Source organism: Thalassophryne amazonica, chromosome 8 (genome assembly GCF_902500255.1).
Source record: "Thalassophryne amazonica chromosome 8, fThaAma1.1, whole genome shotgun sequence".
NCBI lineage: Eukaryota > Metazoa > Chordata > Actinopteri > Batrachoidiformes > Batrachoididae > Thalassophryne > Thalassophryne amazonica.
In genome coordinates this window covers 12935119-12955102 of record NC_047110.1, presented here as the reverse complement: position 1 = coordinate 12955102, position 19984 = coordinate 12935119, and the positions used below count along the sequence as shown (strand labels likewise).

Here is a 19984-nt window from a genome sequence, read left to right as displayed (position 1 = left end):
AACAAATCAGGGATTCTACCTGCAGTCCACACAACACTCATAGTACATGTGGATAAGTTGACGATAATATCCAGCAATTTGTTGGTGATTCCACAAATTCCCAGGATGTCCCAGAGAGCAGTCAGGTCACCCAAACCAAACACTTTGCAAAAATCAAAAATAGGCAGCAAAGAAGTACTGCTGATGTTCACGCTTGCATTCTGAGTACTCGCAGTCCTAGAATGGGGTCGATTGTTGACTTTTTGGGTGTGACAATGTCAGACTGCTCCTGTTGCTGAGCAGCAATGAACTGGGACTGAATCCTGTTGATAATCCTTATGCGCACCTTTTCCAGCACAGAGAACAGACTCATTCCCTTGTAGATATCATAGTCCAGACAATCACCCTATTGGAGCAGCAGAAAGGCAAAATAATTGTCCATATTTGTGATGAAAGCATGAAATTTGGCACACATATTCTAAATTAACTAAACTTTATTTTCTGAAGAGGAGTTATCTCGGAGGTGACCACTAATGACCTACAGTGGTCAATATTGAGAAATGCTCCAATTATGTTGAAACGTACATTGGATTATTTGTCTGATTACAGAGTTCAAAAAGGTATAGTTTGAACCATCAAATCAAATCAATTTTATTTATATAGCGCCAAATCACAACAAACAGTTGCCCCAAGGTGCTTTATATTGTAAGGCAAAGCCATACAATAATTACGGAAAAACCCCAACGGTCAAAACGACCCCCTGTGAACAAGCACTTGGCGACAGTGGGAAGGAAAAACTCCCTTTTAACAGGACGAAACCTCCAGCAGAACTAGGCTCAGGTAGGGGCAGTCTTCTGCTGGGACTGGTTGGGGCTGAGGTGACTGAATGTTATGGAGTTATGGGGTAAAAATGACAAAAATAGTGACAAAGTTCAATTTCAGTTTGCACAGGGGTCAAAAGTTAAAGTTGCTCCAATTTTGGTAAAAGTGATGAAAATTATTGGTTTAGTTAATAGAGTTTTTAAAAGGAATCCTTTGCACCATTTGTCATGCTTACTTATCATGTTACATGGTAACTAACATATGTCACGTCATAGCATGGCAGTGGCGACAGTCACGGTGGAGCACGTGAAATGGTTCAGCAACCCAGACCGAAGGACAGGCAGCCTGTTGTGTTTCTGGTGAATCGATTTGCAATAAGTGTCGAGAACGCAGCAGTATTACGAAACGCACGAGGTAGGAGCCAAGAAGAAGAATTACGCACGGATATAGTTGCAGTGATTGAGGCTGAAACAGATGCAATTATGAAAGATTTTGGAACTGAGGATCTTACCAGGATTGTGCTGATAACCATTAAAGCGGCAGTCCCTGCAATTGTGAAAGCTGTGCAGAAGCAGTTGCTGTCATCAGTGGACTGTAATCGCCTTAACAAGTGCATTTTGGAAAGTCGCTACAAGGAAGACTGGCTGGAACAATATAGTTGCCTGGAAAATGTGCGCATCAGTGGGATTGAAGAAGAGGTTAATGAAGAGTCTGAAGAGCGTCTCATGGAGAAGGTGTGTCTTCTGGCTGCAGTTGCAGAGAAAGCATCACTGGTCAGGACATCTCCACAGCGCACAGACTGGGGGGTGCAAAGAAACCAGGGAAGATCAGGCCAGTGATCGTGCGGTTTGTGAGCAGGAGGAAAAAGGCTGACTTGATGAGAAACAAGTCGGCACTGAAGAGTAGTGGTTCTAAAAAGACTTTATATCAGCGAGCATCTCACTAACTTAAGATATAAACTTTTCAAGTTTGCGATGGAAAAAACCCCTCATACTTTCATCAGGGAAGGTAAAGTTATTTGCAAGTATGAGAGCCGATATGTGACTATTAATAACCCTGATGACTTGTTCCTCATTGGATATGATCAGCTGGACTATAAAATGTTCGGTATTGATATTGTTATGTGTCGGACGCAGCTCGGAGAACCGACCAGCGTTTGAAGGACCCAGTATGAAATAAGCAGAGCACGGTACAAAGGGTAACTGAATTTAATACATAACAGTGATGTGATACAAAACAACAAAAGAGTGTGCGGTCTGGCGTGGTGGTGATACGGTGCGCTCCCAGCAGCGCTAACGGTCCGGAGCCAGAAGCCGTTCGGACCCAAGGACCCCGCCGACACCCCCCAGGTGGCCGCAACAAACCGAGTCTGTGAAAGAAGGAACCATTATGTGAGTCCACACTCTACACACAGAGAGACCACTCAAAGGTGTACATAAACAGCAAACACTTCCTGGCTTAATTACTAATCAGCTTCCCAACCTGCAGGCATGGAACATCCAGTTCACAAAACTCCACTGCAGTGGAAGCCGATACATGACTAACGTACAGCTCAATATAATAAGGTGTGAGGGACACCACATTTACTGACTGTATAAACGTTAGTCACAAAATCTAACGTACCTCAGGAAGTGTGCTGACGAGCGTGAGACCTCACCCCCTCCTCTTTCACAGACCGTGCATCAAACCCTGGACGTTCTCTGCATCCACTGATGATGAGATGGCTCCCGAGACGACGATCTCACCCGTCTGGTCACAAGGTCGAGTCTCTGGCAAATACACACTGTATACTCCAGTCTTAAATGCCACCATGTTCCAATCCATATAGATGCACCACAGCTGTGAGTCCTGACGAGCCGCAGGTGATCAGGGTGAGGTCCTGATAACCTCAGCAACACAGCCACTCAGTCCCAAATGCAAGCCACCTGGAAGGAAAACCAAAAGACAGAAACAAAAAGGCAGCCAGGCCCCCCCCAGCCATACAACAGATATATAGGATTCAGCCGGAGCACGAGCACCCTGTTGATGAGCCTCTTTTTGGCCAGCCAGGGCTCAGGATTTGTACTCTAAATGTTTGTGGATTATGTAGTAAGATCGATTTGCCTGACTTTGTTGAAATGTGTCGAAAATATGATGTTTTGTGCCTAACAGAGACCAAAACTGACAATATTGACCTACCTGAACTGAGTGCCAAATTTGACAATATTGGTTATCATATATTTGCTAGTAATAGACATAAGATGACGAATTGGCGCTCTGGAGGAATAATAATGGCTGTCAGTAATAATATCGTACAAAAATGTACTATAAGTAATGTACAAAATGAAATATGTGTTGGAGTAAAAGTAAATGAGAAAGTGCTTAATTACGATAAAGATCTGATAATTTTGGCAGTGTATATTCCCCCGTATAATACCAAATATTCCAGTATAGGACTTTTTTATGAGCTTGCTCAGGTCATCCTTAACAATGACTTGGAAAACAGTTATGTTATGATATGTGGGCATTTGAATGCACATACTCAAGAAAATTGTGATCTTTGTTGCTTCCTCTTGCTTGCCTCTACTGGTGGTTGGCTCTCACTGCGGTATTGTATCACTTCCTGTTCCGGAGCACAGCGGTGTTTTTCTGTATCTGTTAGCTGTTTAATCTGCGCAGTTAGATTGATCTAGTTATCTAGATTACGATTTGTTTCCCAGTGTAATCTTTACGTGCCTTAACTAAAGTACTCCTTCTGCTGAATCACCTCTAAATTATTTACACATTATTCACTTTGCGTGTTTTTAGGAATCCGCTAGGTTAGCGTAGCTACTAGCTCTTAGCCGATTTAGCATGGCGGCTTCTCCTGTCTCTCCCGCACTTCTCTGCTCTGGGTGTGAAATGTTTAGTTATTCCTCGGCCTCCTTTAGCAGTAACGGTACTTGTAATAAGTGTAGCTTATTCGTAGCTTTGGAGGCCAGGCTGGGCGAATTGGAGACTCGGCTCCGCACCGTGGAAAATTCTACAGCTAGCCAGGCCCCTGTAGTCGGTGCGGACCAAGGTAGCTTAGCCGCCGTTAGTTCCCCCCTGGCAGATCCCGAGCAGCCGGGAAAGCAGGCTGACTGGGTGACTGTGAGGAGGAAGCGTAGCCCTAAACAGAAGCCCCGTGTACACCGCCAACCGTTCACATTTCTAACCGTTTTTCCCCACTAGACGACACACCCACCGAGGATCAAACTCTGGTTATTGGCGACTCTGTTTTGAGAAATGTGAAGTTAGCGACACCAGCAACCATAGTCAATTGTCTTCCGGGGGCCAGAGCAGGCGACATTGAAGGAAATTTTAAACTGCTGGCTAAGGCTAAGCGTAAATTTGGTAAGATTGTAATTCACGTCGGCAGTAATGACACCCGGTTACGCCAATCGGAGGTCACTAAAATTAACATTAAATCGGTGTGTAACTTTGCAAAAACAATGTCGGACTCTGTAGTTTTCTCTGGGCCCCTCCCCAATCGAACCGGGAGTGACATGTTTAGCCGCATGTTCTCCTTGAATTGCTGGCTGTCTGAGTGGTGTCCAAAAAATGAGGTGGGCTTCATAGATAATTGGCAAAGCTTCTGGGGAAAACCTGGTCTTGTTAGGAGAGACGGCATCCATCCCACTTTGGATGGAGCAGCTCTCATTTCTAGAAATCTGGCCAATTTTCTTAAATCCTCCAAACCGTGACTATCCAGGGTTGGGACCAGGAAGCAGAGTTGTAGTCTTACACACCTCTCTGCAGCTTCTCTCCCCCTGCCATCCCCTCATTACCCCATCCCCGTAGAGACGGTGCCTGCTCCCAGACCACCAATAACCAGCAAAAATCTATTTAAGCATAAAAATTCAAAAAGAAAAAATAATATAGCACCTTCAACTGCACCACAGACTAAAACAGTTAAATGTGGTCTATTAAACATTAGGTCTCTCTCTTCTAAGTCCCTGTTGGTAAATGATATAATAATTGATCAACATATTGATTTATTCTGCCTTACAGAAACCTGGTTACAGCAGGATGAATATGTTAGTTTAAATGAGTCAACACCCCCGAGTCACACTAACTGTCAGAATGCTCGTAGCATGGGCCGGGGCGGAGGATTAGCAGCAATCTTCCATTCCAGCTTATTAATGAATCAAAAACCCAGACAGAGCTTTAATTCATTTGAAAGCTTGTCTCTTAGTCTTGTCCATCCAAATTGGAAGTCCTAAAAACCAGTTTTATTTGTTATTATCTATCGTCCACCAGGTCGTTACTGTGAGTTTCTCTGTGAATTTTCAGACCTTTTGTCTGACTTAGTGCTTAGCTCAGATAAGATAATTATAGTGGGCGATTTTAACATCCACACAGATGCTGAGAATGACAGCCTCAACACTGCATTTAATCTATTATTAGACTCTATTGGCTTTGCTCAAAAAGTAAATGAGTCCACCCACCACTTTAATCATATCTTAGATCTTGTTCTGACTTATGGTATGGAAATAGAAGACTTAACAGTATTCCCTGAAAACTCCCTTCTGTCTGATCATTTCTTAATAACATTTACATTTACTCTGATGGACTACCCAGCAGTGGGGAATAAGTTTCATTACACTAGAAGTCTTTCAGAAAGCGCTGTAACTAGGTTTAAGGATATGATTCCTTCTTTATGTTCTCTAATGCCATATACCAACACAGTGCAGAGTAGCTACCTAAACTCTGTAAGGGAGATAGAGTATCTCGTCAATAGTTTTACATCCTCATTGAAGACAACTTTGGATGCTCTAGCTCCTCTGAAAAAGAGAGCTTTAAATCAGAAGTGTCTGACTCCGTGGTATAACTCACAAACTCGTAGCTTAAAGCAGATAACCCGTAAGTTGGAGAGGAAATGGCGTCTCACTAATTTAGAAGATCTTCACTTAGCCTGGAAAAAGAGTCTGTTGCTCTATAAAAAAGCCCTCCGTAAAGTTAGGACATCTTTCTACTCATCACTAATTGAAGAAAATAAGAACCCCAGGTTTCTTTTCAGCACTGTAGCCAGGCTGACAAAGAGTCAGAGCTCTACTGAGCTGAGTATTCCATTAACTTTAACTAGTAATGACTTCATGACTTTCTTTGCTAACAAAATTTTAACTATTAGAGAAAAAATTACTCATAACCATCCCAAAGACGTATCGTTATCTTTGGCTGCTTTCAGTGATGCCGGTATTTGGTTAGACTCTTTCTCTCCGATTGTTCTGTCTGAGATATTTTCATTAGTTACTTCATCCAAACCATCAACATGTTTATTAGACCCATTCCTACCAGGCTGCTCAAGGAAGCCCTACCATTATTTAATGCTTCGATCTTAAATATGATCAGTCTATCTTTGTTAGTTGGCTATGTACCACAGGCTTTTAAGGTGGCAGTAATTAAACCATTACTTAAAAAGCCATCACTTGACCCAGCTATCTTAGCTAATTATAGGCCAATCTCCAACCTTCCTTTTCTCTCAAAAATTCTTGAAAGTGTAGTTGTAAAACAGCTAACTGATCATCTGCAGAGGAATGGTCTATTTGAAGAGTTTCAGTCAGGTTTTAGAATTCATCATAGTACAGAAACAGCATTAGTGAAGGTTACAAATGATCTTCTTATGGCCTCGGACAGTGGACTCATCTCTGTGCTTGTTCTGTTAGACCTCAGTGCTGCTTTTGATACTGTTGACCATAAAATTTTATTACAGAGATTAGAGCATGCCATAGGTATTAAAGGCACTGCGCTGCGGTGGTTTGAATCATATTTGTCTAATAGATTACAATTTGTTCATGTAAATGGGGAATCTTCTTCACAGACTAAAGTTAATTATGGAGTTCCACAAGGTTCTGTGCTAGGACCAATTTTATTCACTTTATACATGCTTCCCTTAGGCAGTATTATTAGACGGTATTGCTTAAATTTTCATTGTTACGCAGATGATACCCAGCTTTATCTATCCATGAAGCCAGAGGACACACACCAATTAGCTAAACTGCAGGATTGTCTTACAGACATAAAGACATGGATGACCTCTAATTTCCTGCTTTTAACTCAGATAAAACTGAAGTTATTGTACTTGGCCCCACAAATCTTAGAAACATGGTGTCTAACCAGATCCTTACTCTGGATGGCATTACCCTGACCTCTAGTAATACTGTGAGAAATCTTGGAGTCATTTTTGATCAGGATATGTCATTCAAAGCGCATATTAAACAAATATGTAGGACTGCTTTTTTGCATTTACGCAATATCTCTAAAATCAGAAAGGTCTTGTCTCAGAGTGATGCTGAAAAACTAATTCATGCATTTATTTCCTCTAGGCTGGACTATTGTAATTCATTATTATCAGGTTGTCCTAAAAGTTCCCTAAAAAGCCTTCAGTTAATTCAAAATGCTGCAGCTAGAGTACTGACAGGGACTAGAAGGAGAGAGCATATCTCACCCATATTGGCCTCTCTTCATTGGCTTCCTGTTAATTCTAGTATAGAATTTAAAATTCTTCTTCTTACTTATAAGGTTTTGAATAATCAGGTCCCATCTTATCTTAGGGACCTCGTAGTACCATATCACCCCAATAGAGCGCTTCGCTCTCAGACTGCAGGCTTACTTGTAGTTCCTAGGGTTTGTAAGAGTAGAATGGGAGGCAGAGCCTTCAGCTTTCAGGCTCCTCTCCTGTGGAACCAGCTCCCAATTCAGATCAGGGAGACAGACACCCTCTCTACTTTTAAGATTAGGCTTAAAACTTCCTTTTTGCTAAAGCTTATAGTTAGGGATGGTTCAGGGTCACCTGATCCAGCCCTTAGTTATGCTGCTATAGACGTAGACTGCTGGGGGGTTCCCACGATGCACTGTTTCTTTCTCTTTTTGCTCTGTATGCACCACTCTGCATTTAATCATTAGTGATCGATCTCTGCTCCCCTCCACAGCATGTCTTTTTCCTGGTTCTCTCCCTCAGCCCCAACCAGTCCCAGCAGAAGACTGCCCCTCCCTGAGCCTGGTTCTGCTGGAGGTTTCTTCCTGTTAAAAGGGAGTTTTTCCTTCCCACTGTAGCCAAGTGCTTGCTCACAGGGGGTCGTTTTGACCGTTGGGGTTTTACATAATTATTGTATGGCCTTGCCTTACAATATAAAGCGCCTTGGGGCAACTGTTTGTTGTGATTTGGCGCTATATAAAAAAATTGATTGATTGATTGATTGTTTATGTAGATGAAATTGAAGATGAAGACAACTTGACAGTTCTAAGTCAGTTAGAAATGCTTAACATTCCAACACATAGAAAGTCAAAAGACATGCATAAGGATCATGGTGATTACGGAAAAGCACTATTGGAAATGTGTAAAAATCTCTCCCTTTGTATATTCAATGGTACATGTGGATTTGACTTGATTGGAAAGGTAACAACAGTTGAAAATAGTGTGATTGATTGATTGTATCACCACTTCTTCTTAGTAAAGTTAAGCATTTTTATGTGCATGAATTTGACCCTTTGCTTTCAGATAAGCATTGTGTTGTAGAAATTATACTCAATGTAAATATTTTGGGTAGGCCTGACAACAACCAGTCAAATGTTATAGTTTTAAATGAAGAACAAGATGGAATAATTGGGAAATGGAAAAATGAAAGATGTAGTGAATTTATAGAAAATATAGATTTACACAGAGTCAATGATTTGTCACATAATATGAAATATATGTCTGTGAATGAAATAGTAACAAGTATATGTGAAATAATGATTAATAGTGCAAAACAAACATTTAAACTAAAAGTGAAGTCAAAAAAGAAATATACTAACAAGGTAAAGGCAAAATGGTTTAACAGAGAGTGTAAGCAAATAAGACAACAATATCGAAGAGCTAAAAGAGCACATCTCAAGCACAACACCTTGCAGAGCTTACAATTTCTAAAACATAAATGTAAACAAATTTTAAATAAAGCTCGAAGTAGTTATTCAAGGCAATTTAACAATGACCTTGTGTTTCTTAAATCCAAAAACCCTAGTCTTTTTGGAAGAAACTTAACCAAGGGGATAAAAATAGGAAACAATGCCCCTGTTGTGTGGGCCGCCAGAAGAGGAGGTACTGCTGGCCCACCACCAGTGGGCGCCCTGTCTGGAGTGCGGGCTCCAGGCACCAGAGGGCGCAGCCGCCTCACAGGAGCAGCCAGGGTGACAGCTGTCACGCATCACCTGCAACAGCTGTTACCAATCATCTGATCGGCAGGGGTACATCAGCAGGACGACGTCTCCACCTCTTTGCCGAGATATCGTTCTACCTGGAAGGTAACGTACTCAGCTGACTGTTTGACAGTGATCTTTTGTGACTTTTGTGCGACTCCTTTTCCAACGAGAGGTGGAGGTAGTTTTCCTGCCGTGCGGATTGCTGGGTGCAAACGCGCCCACATTTAATTGTTTTTTGTTCCTCGCCAGCAGTACCAGATCCGACACGCGGAGGCAGTGGCCACCTGGGAGTTCGGGACTTGGCGGCTCCAGTATTCCCGGGGTCTGGTGGCGGAGGAAATCGTGTGGTTCCGGTTCTGCTTTGGACAGACGTCTCCTATCTTCGAGCCTGCCCACACGACACCTTTTGTGATTTGGCTTTTGTCTATTGTTGTAATCTGTTGTATTTGTTGTGCCCATTCACAACAGTAAAGTGTTGTTATTTGACCTCCTCCATTGTCCGTTCATTTGCGCCCCCTGTTGTGGGTCCGTGTACCTACACTTTCCCAACAGGATATCTCGGCCAACGTCATGGACCCCGAGGGGCGTCAACCGGCTGTTGAACGGCCAATGGAAGAGCAGGGCGCACAGGCGTCTGCAGGAGGAATGGTCGGTGAGTTGCAGCGAATCCTCACCGCTTTTACGGCTCGGCTGGATCTGATGACCGAGCAGAACGTCCTCCTTAACCGCAGGGTGGAGGCTCTCGCCGCGCAGGTGGAGGTGCGCCCTCAGGGCGCTGCTGCGGCTCCCCCTCCTGTCGATCCTGTGCGCAACAGTGACGTTCCACAGGTCGTTCAATGACCCCTCCCACCTTCCCCTGAAGCATACATAAGCCCTCCAGAGCCATACGGGGGTTGTGTGGAGACATGCGCGGACTTTCTTATGCAGTGTTCGCTCGTCTTCGCACAACGTCCCGTCATGTACGCGACTGATGCTAGTAAGATAGCTTATGTGATTAATCTGCTTCGCGGCAAGGCACGCGCTTGGGCTACAGCGCTCTGGGAGCAAAATTCACGGCTCCTTCTGACATATGATGGGTTTGTGAGGGAGTTCAGAACAGTGTTCGATCACCCAAATAGAGGAGAGACCGCTTCAGCCGTGCTGCTGTCAATGAGACAGGGGAGCCGGAGCGCAGCTGCTTATGCAGTCGACTTCCGCATCGCGGCTGCGAGGTCCGGCTGGAATAACACTGCCCTCCACTCCACCTTCGTAAACGGACTGTCGTTGGTCCTGAAGGAGCTCCTGGTGGCCAAGGACGAACCGCGGGATTTAGACGGGCTTATTGATCTCGTTATACGATTAGACAATCGGTTAGAAGAACGCCGTCGGGAACGAGACGAAGGGCGTGGCCGGGCACGCGCCGTCCCTCTCCCTTCCGGTTCCGACCGAGTTCCGCCCTCCCCACGCTCCACGGCCTCTACGCTCCGTGTGGTGACAGCTCCCCCTGTTGACGAAGCTATGGACACGAGCAGGGCCACATTTAGGGCACCAGATAGACAGAGGAGGCTGGCCCGCGGAGCGTGCTTTGTTTGTGGCTCAATAGAGCATCAAGTAAGGGACTGCCCCGAGCGGTTAAAACACCAACGCCCGCCCCTAGACACTGGGTTAGGGGTGGGCCAAAACATTCACGTAGGACACACCCATATTGCCACACGACTCCCAGTGACAATCCTTTATGAGGATTTAACCCTGAAGGCCCCAGCACTGGTGGACACGGGCTCTGAAGGGAATCTGTTAGACAGCAGATGGGCCAGGGAGGTAGGGCTCCCTCTGGTGGCGCTTACCTCGCCTGTGCAGGTGCGGGCACTAGATGGCTCCCTACTCCCTCTAATCACACATAAGACACCACCAGTAACTCTGGTGGTGTCAGGAAATCACCGGGAGGAGATCGAGTTTTTTGTGACTCCTGCCACCTCCCGCGTGATTCTAGGGTTCCCCTGGATGTTAAAACACAATCCCCGGATCGATTGGCCGTCCGGGGTAGTGGTTCAGTGGAGCGAGACCTGCCATCGGGAATGTTTAGGTTCCTCGGTTCCTCCCGGTTCCCAGGCTAAGGAGGAGGTCAGAGTCCCGCCCAATCTGGGGACGGTGCCGGTGGAGTACCATGACCTTGTGGATGTGTTCAGTAAGGATCTGGCGCTCACCCTTCCCCCCCACCGTCCGTACGATTGTGCCATTGATTTGGTTCCAGGCGTTGAGTTTCCGTCCAGCAGGCTGTACAACCTCTCACGACCTGAGCGTGAATCAATGGAGACCTACATCCGGGACTCTTTAGCCGCCGGGTTGATCCAGAATTCCACCTCCCCGATGGGTGCAGGTTTCTTTTTTGTGGGTAAAAAAGACGGCGGACTTCATCCATGCATTGATTATAGGGGACTGAACGAAATCACGGTTCGTAATCGATACCCGTTGCCCTTGTTGGATTCAGTGTTCACGTCCCTGCATGGAGCCCAAATATTCACGAAGCTAGATCTTAGAAATGCGTATCACCTGGTTCGGATCCGGAAGGGAGACGAGTGGAAGACGGCATTTAACACCCCCTTAGGTCACTTTGAGTACCTGGTCATGCCGTTCGGCCTCACAAACGCCCCCGCGACGTTCCAAGCATTGGTTAATGATGTCTTGCGGGATTTCCTGCACCGATTCGTCTTCGTATATCTAGACGATATACTCATCTTTTCTCCGGATCCTGAGACTCATGTCCGGCATGTACGTCAGGTCCTGCAGCGGTTGTTGGAGAACCGGCTGTTTGTGAAGGGCGACAAGTGCGAGTTTCACCGCACTTCTTTGTCCTTCCTGAGGTTTATCATCTCCCCCAACTCCGTCGCTCCTGATCCGGCCAAGGTTGCGGTGGTGAGAGACTGGCCCCAACCCACTAGCCGTAGGAAGCTGCAACAGTTCCTCGGCTTTGCAAATTTCTACAGGAGGTTCATTAAGGGCTACAGTCAGGTAGTTAGCCCCCTGACAGCCCTGACCTCACCAAAAGTCCCCTTCACCTGGTCGGATCGTTGCGATGCCGCGTTCAAGGAGTTGAAACGACGCTTCTCGTCTGCACCCGTTCTGGCGCAGCCCGATCCTAGTCGCCAGTTAGTGGTTGAAGTGGACGCCTCGGACTCAGGGATAGGAGCTGTGCTTTCCCAGAGCGGGAAGGCCGATAAGGTCCTTCACCCGTGCGCCTATTTTTCCCGCAGGTTGACCCCGGCTGAACGGAACTATGACGTCGGCAATCGAGAACTCCTTGCGGTGAAAGAGGCTCTTGAAGAGTGGAGACATCTGTTGGAGGGAACGTCCGTGCCATTCACGGTTTTCACTGACCACCGGAACCTGGAGTATATCAGGACCGCCAAGCGGCTGAACCCCAGGCAAGCCCGCTGGTCACTGTTCTTCGGCCATTTTGACTTCCGGATCACCTACCGTCCCGGGACCAAAAACCAGAGATCGGATGCCTTGTCCCGGGTACATGAAGATGAAGTCAAAGCGGAGTTGTCGGATCCACCGGAACCCATCATCCCGGAGTCCACTATCGTGGCCACCCTCACCTGGGACGTAGAGAGAACTGTCCGGGAGGCCCTGGCACGAAGCCCGGACCCTGGAACTGGGCCGAAGAACAAACTATACGTCCCACCAGAAGCTAGGGCTGCAGTCCTGGACTTCTGTCACAGCTCCAAGCTCTCCTGTCATCCAGGGGTGCGAAGAACCGTGGCAGTTGTCTGGCAGCGCTTCTGGTGGGCGTCCCTAGAGGCCGACGTCCGGGATTATATCCAGGCCTGCACCACCTGCGCCAGGGGCAAGGCTGACCATCGCAGGGCATCAGGACTACTCCAGCCGCTGCCTGTGCCTCAACGCCCCTGGTCCCACATCGGCCTGGATTTTGTCACGGGCCTCCCGCCGTCCCAGGGTAACACCACCATCCTCACGATAGTGGACCGATTCTCCAAGGCGGCCCACTTCGTGGCCCTCCCGAAGCTCCCAACAGCCCAGGAGACAGCGGACCTCCTGGTCCACCACGTCGTCTGGCTGCATGGGATTCCAACAGACATCGTCTCCGATCGCGGTCCCCAGTTCTCCTCGCAAGTCTGGAGGAGCTTCTGCCGGGAACTGGGGGCCGCGGTGAGTCTCTCGTCCGGGTACCACCCTCAGACCAACGGGCAAGCAGAACGGGTAAACCAGGAGGTGGAACAGGCCTTGCGCTGCGTGACTGCCGCGCACCCGGCGGCCTGGAGTACCCATTTGGCCTGGATCGAGTATGCCCATAACAGCCAGGTGTCTTCAGCCACCGGCCTCTCCCCTTTTGAGGTGTGTCTGGGGTATCAGCCCCCGTTGTTTCCGGTGGTTGAGGGAGAGGTCGGTGTGCCCTCGGTCCAGGCCCACCTACGGAAGTGCCGTCGGGTGTGGCGTGCCGCCCGTTCTGCTTTGCTAAAGGCCCGGACGAGGGCAAAAGCCCATGCAGACCGTCGGCGGACCCCGGCCCCTGCGTATCGGCCAGGGCAGGAGGTGTGGTTATCCACAAAGGACATTCCCCTCAAAGTGGACTCCCCCAAGTTACAGGACCGTTACATCGGCCCTTTCAAAATCCGTAAGGTCATCAGTCCAGCCGCAGTGAGGCTTCAGCTTCTGACCTCACTGCGGATCCATCCTGTGTTTCATGTGTCCCGAATCAAACCACATCACACCTCACCCCTCTGTACTCCGGGTCCGGTGCCGCCTCCTGCCCGGATCATCGATGGCGAGCCGGCTTGGACGGTACGCCGGCTCTTGGATGTCCGTAGGATGGGCCGGGGCTTCCAGTATTTGGTGGACTGGGAGGGGTACGGTCCCGAAGAACGCTCCTGGGTGAAGAGGAGCTTCATCCTGGACCCGGCCCTCCTGGCCGATTTCTACCGCCGCCACCCGGGAGGCGCCCGTTGAGGGGGGGGGTCCTGTTGTGTGGGCCGCCAGAAGAGGAGGTACTGCTGGCCCACCACCAGAGGGCGCCCTGTCTGGAGTGCGGGCTCCAGGCACCAGAGGGCGCAGCCGCCTCACAGGAGCAGCCAGGGTGACAGCTGTCACGCATCACCTGCAACAGCTGTTACCAATCATCTGATCGGCAGGGGTACATCAGCAGGACGACGTCTCCACCTCTTTGCCGAGATATCGTTCTACCTGGAAGGTAACGTACTCAGCTGACTGTTTGACAGTGATCTTTTGTGACTTTTGTGCGACTCCTTTTCCAACGAGAGGTGGAGGTAGTTTTCCTGCCGTGCGGATTGCTGGGTGCAAACGCGCCCACATTTAATTGTTTTTTGTTCCTCGCCAGCAGTACCAGATCCGACACGCGGAGGCAGTGGCCACCTGGGAGTTCGGGACTTGGCGGCTCCAGTATTCCCGGGGTCTGGTGGCGGAGGAAATCGTGTGGTTCCAGTTCTGCTTTGGACAGACGTCTCCTATCTTCGAGCCTGCCCACACGACACCTTTTGTGATTTGGCTTTTGTCTATTGTTGTAATCTGTTGTATTTGTTGTGCCCATTCACAACAGTAAAGTGTTGTTATTTGACCTCCTCCATTGTCCGTTCATTTGCGCCCCCTGTTGTGGGTCCGTGTACCTACACTTTCCCAACAGCCCCATTCCAATTGAAGCCTTGTTTGAATACTTTAAAGAGTCATCTGATCAAATTGAATCAGTAAATGATTTTATAGAGACTGATATCGATTGTGATACAGTTGACAATAGTATATTAAATAAAGATTTTACTGAGGATGAAATTAAAAAGGCAATACAAAAACTGAAGACAGGAAAGGCAGCTGGAATAGATAGAGTAATCAATGAATATATAAAAAGTACAATGGATAAATTTGTGTCTATTTATGTTACTTTGTTTAATATGATTTTGCAAACGGGTATTGTTCCTGAAAATTGGCTTTTGGACCTAATTGTTTCTATATATAAAAAGAAGGGGGATGAAAACAACTGTAATAATTATAGAGGAATTACATTGTTGAGTTGTCTTGGAAAACTATTTACAAATGTGCTTAATGATCGACTGTATAATTTTTGTGAAAACACTTCTGTCTTGAAGAAAAACCAGGCAGGGTTTAGAAAAGGTTACTCCACTGTTGATATTTTCTTACTGAAACAAGTCATTGATTTGTTTTGCTGTAAGAGAAAGAGGCTGTACTGTGCTTTTATAGATTACAGTAAGGCTTTTGATACAGTGTGGCACGATGCATTATGGTATAAATTAGTTAGAGAAAAAAATTAGTGGAAAATTCAATGAGGTCGTAAAAAGCATGTATAATAATATCAAGTCATGCATTTATGTTAATGGTTGTAAATCTGATTTTTTGTGAGTCAAGTAGGAGTGAGACAAGGAGAAAATTTGTCTCTGTTACTTTTCGCATTATTTATTAATGATTTAGAATCTTATTTAATCCAGAACGGTTGCCAGACAGTAGATTTTGACAGCCCCACGTTGGATACCTATTTAAAGTTATTGGTCCTGATTTATGCTGACGACACTATTGTTATGGCTACTTCAAAAACAGGGTTACAAAAAGCTATTGATCACATGTGTGAGTATTGTAACAAGTGGAGGTTAAAAATGAATAGCAATAAAACAAAAATAACAGTATTTGGCAACAGAAAAATTAATAATAAAAATCTTAGCTTTATGTGTATTGGAAATAATTTGGAAATTGTACCTTGTTTTAAATACCTGGGACTGATTTTAAATTACAATGAATCATTTAAGTTGGCCATTAAAGAGTTGCATGATTCTGCTTCAAGCGCAATGTTTACTTTGCTCACGAAATGTAGAAACCTCAAATTGCCACTAGATGTCACCCTTGATTTATTTGACAAGTTAGTAATGCCAGTTATGTTATATGCATGTGAAGTTTGGGGTTATGGAAAATTTGATATTTTAGAAAAAATGCACATTCGATTTCTTAAATATATTTTGAAAGTTAGAGTATCTACATGTAACAACTTGGTTTATGGTGAGCTCAGCAGATTCCCCATCCACATAGCTGTAAAAAAAAGAATCACTGGGTATTGGGGAGATTGATAGTAAATAATGACAACAAACTAGTACAACATATGTATCAATATTTGTATCAACAGTTCTGTGAGGGTGTTTTCATGTCCCCGTGGCTGCAGGAGGTCAAGAACACCCTGGATGAATGTGGTCTGTCCTACGTGTGGTCCTTACAGTCTTTCAGTAGTGTTCAGTGGCTTAAGTTAACTGTGGAACAGATTTTAAAAGACCAGTATGTACAAAAATGGAAAAGCCAATTACGGGAAATGACATTGTGTGACGTTTACGTTGAACTAAAAAAAAGAATTCAAACTAGAAAAGTATCTATTGTGTGAAAACCTCAAATACAGGCAGGCCATTTGCAACCTGAGAACTAATAACACCAGGATCCCCAAGGTCACTGGCAGATACAAAGGCCTGGACAGATCACTGAGAACTTGTAACCTTTGTAATAGCGGTTCTGTGGGAGATGAATTCCATGTTTTGTTTGTTTGTACACATCATGAGGTCAAGAGACTAAGAGAAAAATATATCCCTGTTTTTTATAGAGAGTGTCCGTCTAAACACAAGTTCGTGTTACTCTTTCAGTCTGAAAACAGGAAAATTATTTGTAAACTTGGTGCCTATTTGGGGTTCTGGATTTGTACTGAATTTGATTTCTAGTGTTTCCTTTGTCAAAGTATGAATTTGTTTTGTTATGCGCCATACCATGGATTTGGTTATGAGCAATCTATCTATTAAATTAATTAAATTGAATAAATTAAATTAAATAGAATCCAATGGCCATCAACCTAGTTTGAAGACCTTTTCTTTGTAGACCAAACATCCAACACAGTCAAAACTATTCCACTTATTCATCCTATTAGCTCAACCAATAATTTTTTTGGAGTAGGTCAATCAATCAATCAATCAATTTTATTTATATAGCGCCAAATCACAACAAACAGTTGCCCCAAGGCGCTTTATATTGTAAGGCAAGGCCATACAATAATTACGTAAAAACCCCAACGGTCAAAACGACCCCTGTGAGCAAGCACTTGGCGACGACAGTGGGAAGGAAAAACTCCCTTTTAACAGGAAGAAACCTCCAGCAGAACCAGGCTCAGGGAGGGGCAGTCTTCTGCTGGGACTGGTTGGAGCTGAGGGAGAGAACCAGGAAAAAGACATGCTGTGGAGGGGAGCAGAGATCAATCACTAATGATTAAATGCAGAGTGGTGCATACAGAGCAAAAAGAGAAAGAAACACTCAGTGCATCATGGGAACCCCCCAGCAGTCTAAGTCTATAGCAGCATAACTAAGGGATGGTTCAGGGTCACCTGATCCAGCCCTAACTATAAGCTTTAGCAAAAAGGAAAGTTTTAAGCCTAATCTTAAAAGTAGAGAGGGTGTCTGTCTCCCTGATCTGAATTGGGAGCTGGTTCCACAGGAGAGGACCTGAAAGCTGAAGGCTCTGCCTCCCATTCTACTCTTACAAACCCTAGGAACTACAAGTAAGCCTGCAGTCTGAGAGCGAAGCGCTCTATTGGGGTGATATGGTACTATGAGGGTCCCTAAGATAAGATGGGACCTGATTATTCAAACCTTATAAGTAAGAAGAAGAATTTTAAATTCTATTCTAGAATTAACAGGAAGCCAATGAAGAGAGGCCAATATGGGTGAAATATGCTCTCTCCTTCTAGTCCCCGTTAGTACTCTAGCTGCAGCATTTTGAATTAACTGAAGGCTTTCAGGGAACTTTAGGACAACCTGATAATAATGAATTACAATAGTCCAGCCTAGAGGAAATAAATGCATGAATTAGTTTTTCAGCATCACTCTGAGACAAGACCTTTCTAATTTTAGAGATACTGCGTAAATGCAAAAAAGCAGTCCTACATATTTGTTTAATATGAGCATTGAATGACATATCCTGATCAAAAATGACTCCAAGATTTCTCACAGTATTACTAGAGGTCAGGTGAGTCCACTGTCTGAGGCCATAAGAAGATCATTTGTAACCTTCACTAATGCTGTTTCTGTACTATGATGAATTCTAAAATCTGACTGAAACTCTTCAAATAGACCATTCCTCTGCAGATGATCAGTTAGCTGTTTTACAACTACCCTTTCAAGAAGTTTTGAGAGAAAAGGAAGGCTGGAGATTGGCCTATAATTAGCTAAGATAGCTGGGTCAAGTGATGGCTTTTTAAGTAATGGTTTAATTACTGCCACCTTAAAAGCCTGTGGTACATAGCCAACTAATAAAGATAGATTGATCATATTTAAGATCGAAGCATTAAATAATGGTAGGGCTAGGTCAGAGGTCAGCGCCAAAAATGACATTATGTGTAATAATGGGAAGTGACACAGGGAAAAAATATAGAACACTTGAAGAAAGGGTGGTGCAAAAAGACACAGAAATCCAAGACACAAACTGAAATCTATCAGTAATAAGTGCAAATTAGTATTAGCTGGTTCAGTCCCAACTGATGGCCTATAAAAAACTCTCATTACTAAGGTGTCACACAAGAAACATCTCATGTACTGTTGTGATCTTAAGAGAGCACTTTGCAACCTTATTGTTGCAAAACACACTGATGGCACTGGTGACAGCAGGATTTATAAAGTTCTGAATCTTCCAGTGACTAATGTGGATCCATAATCTGAAAGTGGAAAGAACATCATTTCACCATAAACCAGCCACAATCAGGTGCTTCTCACAAGATTTAGGACTGAAAAGAATTATCAAAAGAGTTGTCCAAGAGCCAAGGACCACATGTCAAATGAACTATTGTTTCAAAGAAAACAATAATTAATGCACTCAACCACCATGGCCTGTGTGGATGCTCACCAAACAAGATTCCATTGCTGAAGAAAAAGCATGTTGAAGCTCATTTAAAGTTTGCTGCACATTTACATAAGCCTGTGAAATAATGGGAGAAATGGCCCTGCACACACCAGGTTTCAGAGAATGAAACTAAAGCTGCCAGAACAGCCCAGACTATCATCTGACCTGAATCCAACAGAAAATAGAACGTCGGCACCAATGATATCGGGATGAAGCACTCAGAGGTCACAAAAATGGACATCATAGAAGAGGTCCACAGAACCTTCAAGATTTGAAGACCGTTTGTGTGGAAGAATGGTACAAAATCACACCTGAGAAACACATGAGACTAGTTTCTTCCTATAGGAGGCTTTTTGTAGCTTCATTACCAACAAAGACTTTTGTATGAACTATTAAATACATTTCAGTCAGCGTGTTCAATACTTTTTCTCTGTGTCATTCCGTTTTATTACACATCACTTAATTTTCTGTACTTAATTGTTTTGGTTTCTTTGCATCTATAGACTACTTGGGTTATTACCAACATCTGGTGAACACTTCATGTCAGCAGCACCTTTAGAAATATATTTACTGAGAAAAATGGCGATGTGATAAACACTTATTTTACCCGCCGTGTATATGGACTTAACTGCAACGCTCTCTCCTTTCCAGAGTAAGTCTTCAAGTCAAGTTTTCTTCCAATCCTTGTGAAATAATGTTTCTTTCCTCAGTTTGTGTCACTTACCTCGCCTCCTGCAGCTGTGTCAAAAGCTGCTAAAAGCTGCAAAATTCCACAGCTTGTCATAAAAAGAGTAATTATTGTGTCAAGAGGTGAGCGGTGACAAGCTGCTCAGTGCAACTGCAAGAGGAAGACAAACAGGCTGAAAGGAGAAGTGAAACAAACAATCAGTGGGCAGGTTTCCTGTACAGTCTCAGAAAAACACATCACAAACAAAAAAATTCTTAAGGTAGGCTGACAAACTGCTGCCTTCAGAATGCTGCCTCTACATTTACATTAGATACTAAATGACTTTAAAAGACTTATTTATTTATTTCTGTATAATATTCACACCTTCTGGCCACAGTGACGTCATCATTCAGTGCTGTTCCCCGTTTCTCCTCTGGGTGGGGCTGTTGGAAAGG

At 44.9% G+C, this 19984-nt stretch overlaps 1 protein-coding gene across 3 annotated transcripts in view; it reads right to left on the bottom strand.

Annotated features, from left to right (window-relative positions):
• snx20 (sorting nexin 20) overlaps positions 1-19758 on the bottom strand; it is a 46963-nt gene extending 27205 nt beyond the window's left edge. For 2 of the 3 annotated variants that reach the window (XM_034175747.1, XM_034175749.1), the window contains exon 1: positions 19587-19758. The gene's annotated coding sequence lies outside the window, so the exon portion shown is untranslated. Of the gene's footprint in view, positions 1-13640; positions 13645-19586 lie in introns of all 3 variants that reach the window. The other variant, XM_034175748.1, reaches the window with a different exon arrangement.
• Between the last annotated feature and the right edge of the window lie 226 nt (positions 19759-19984).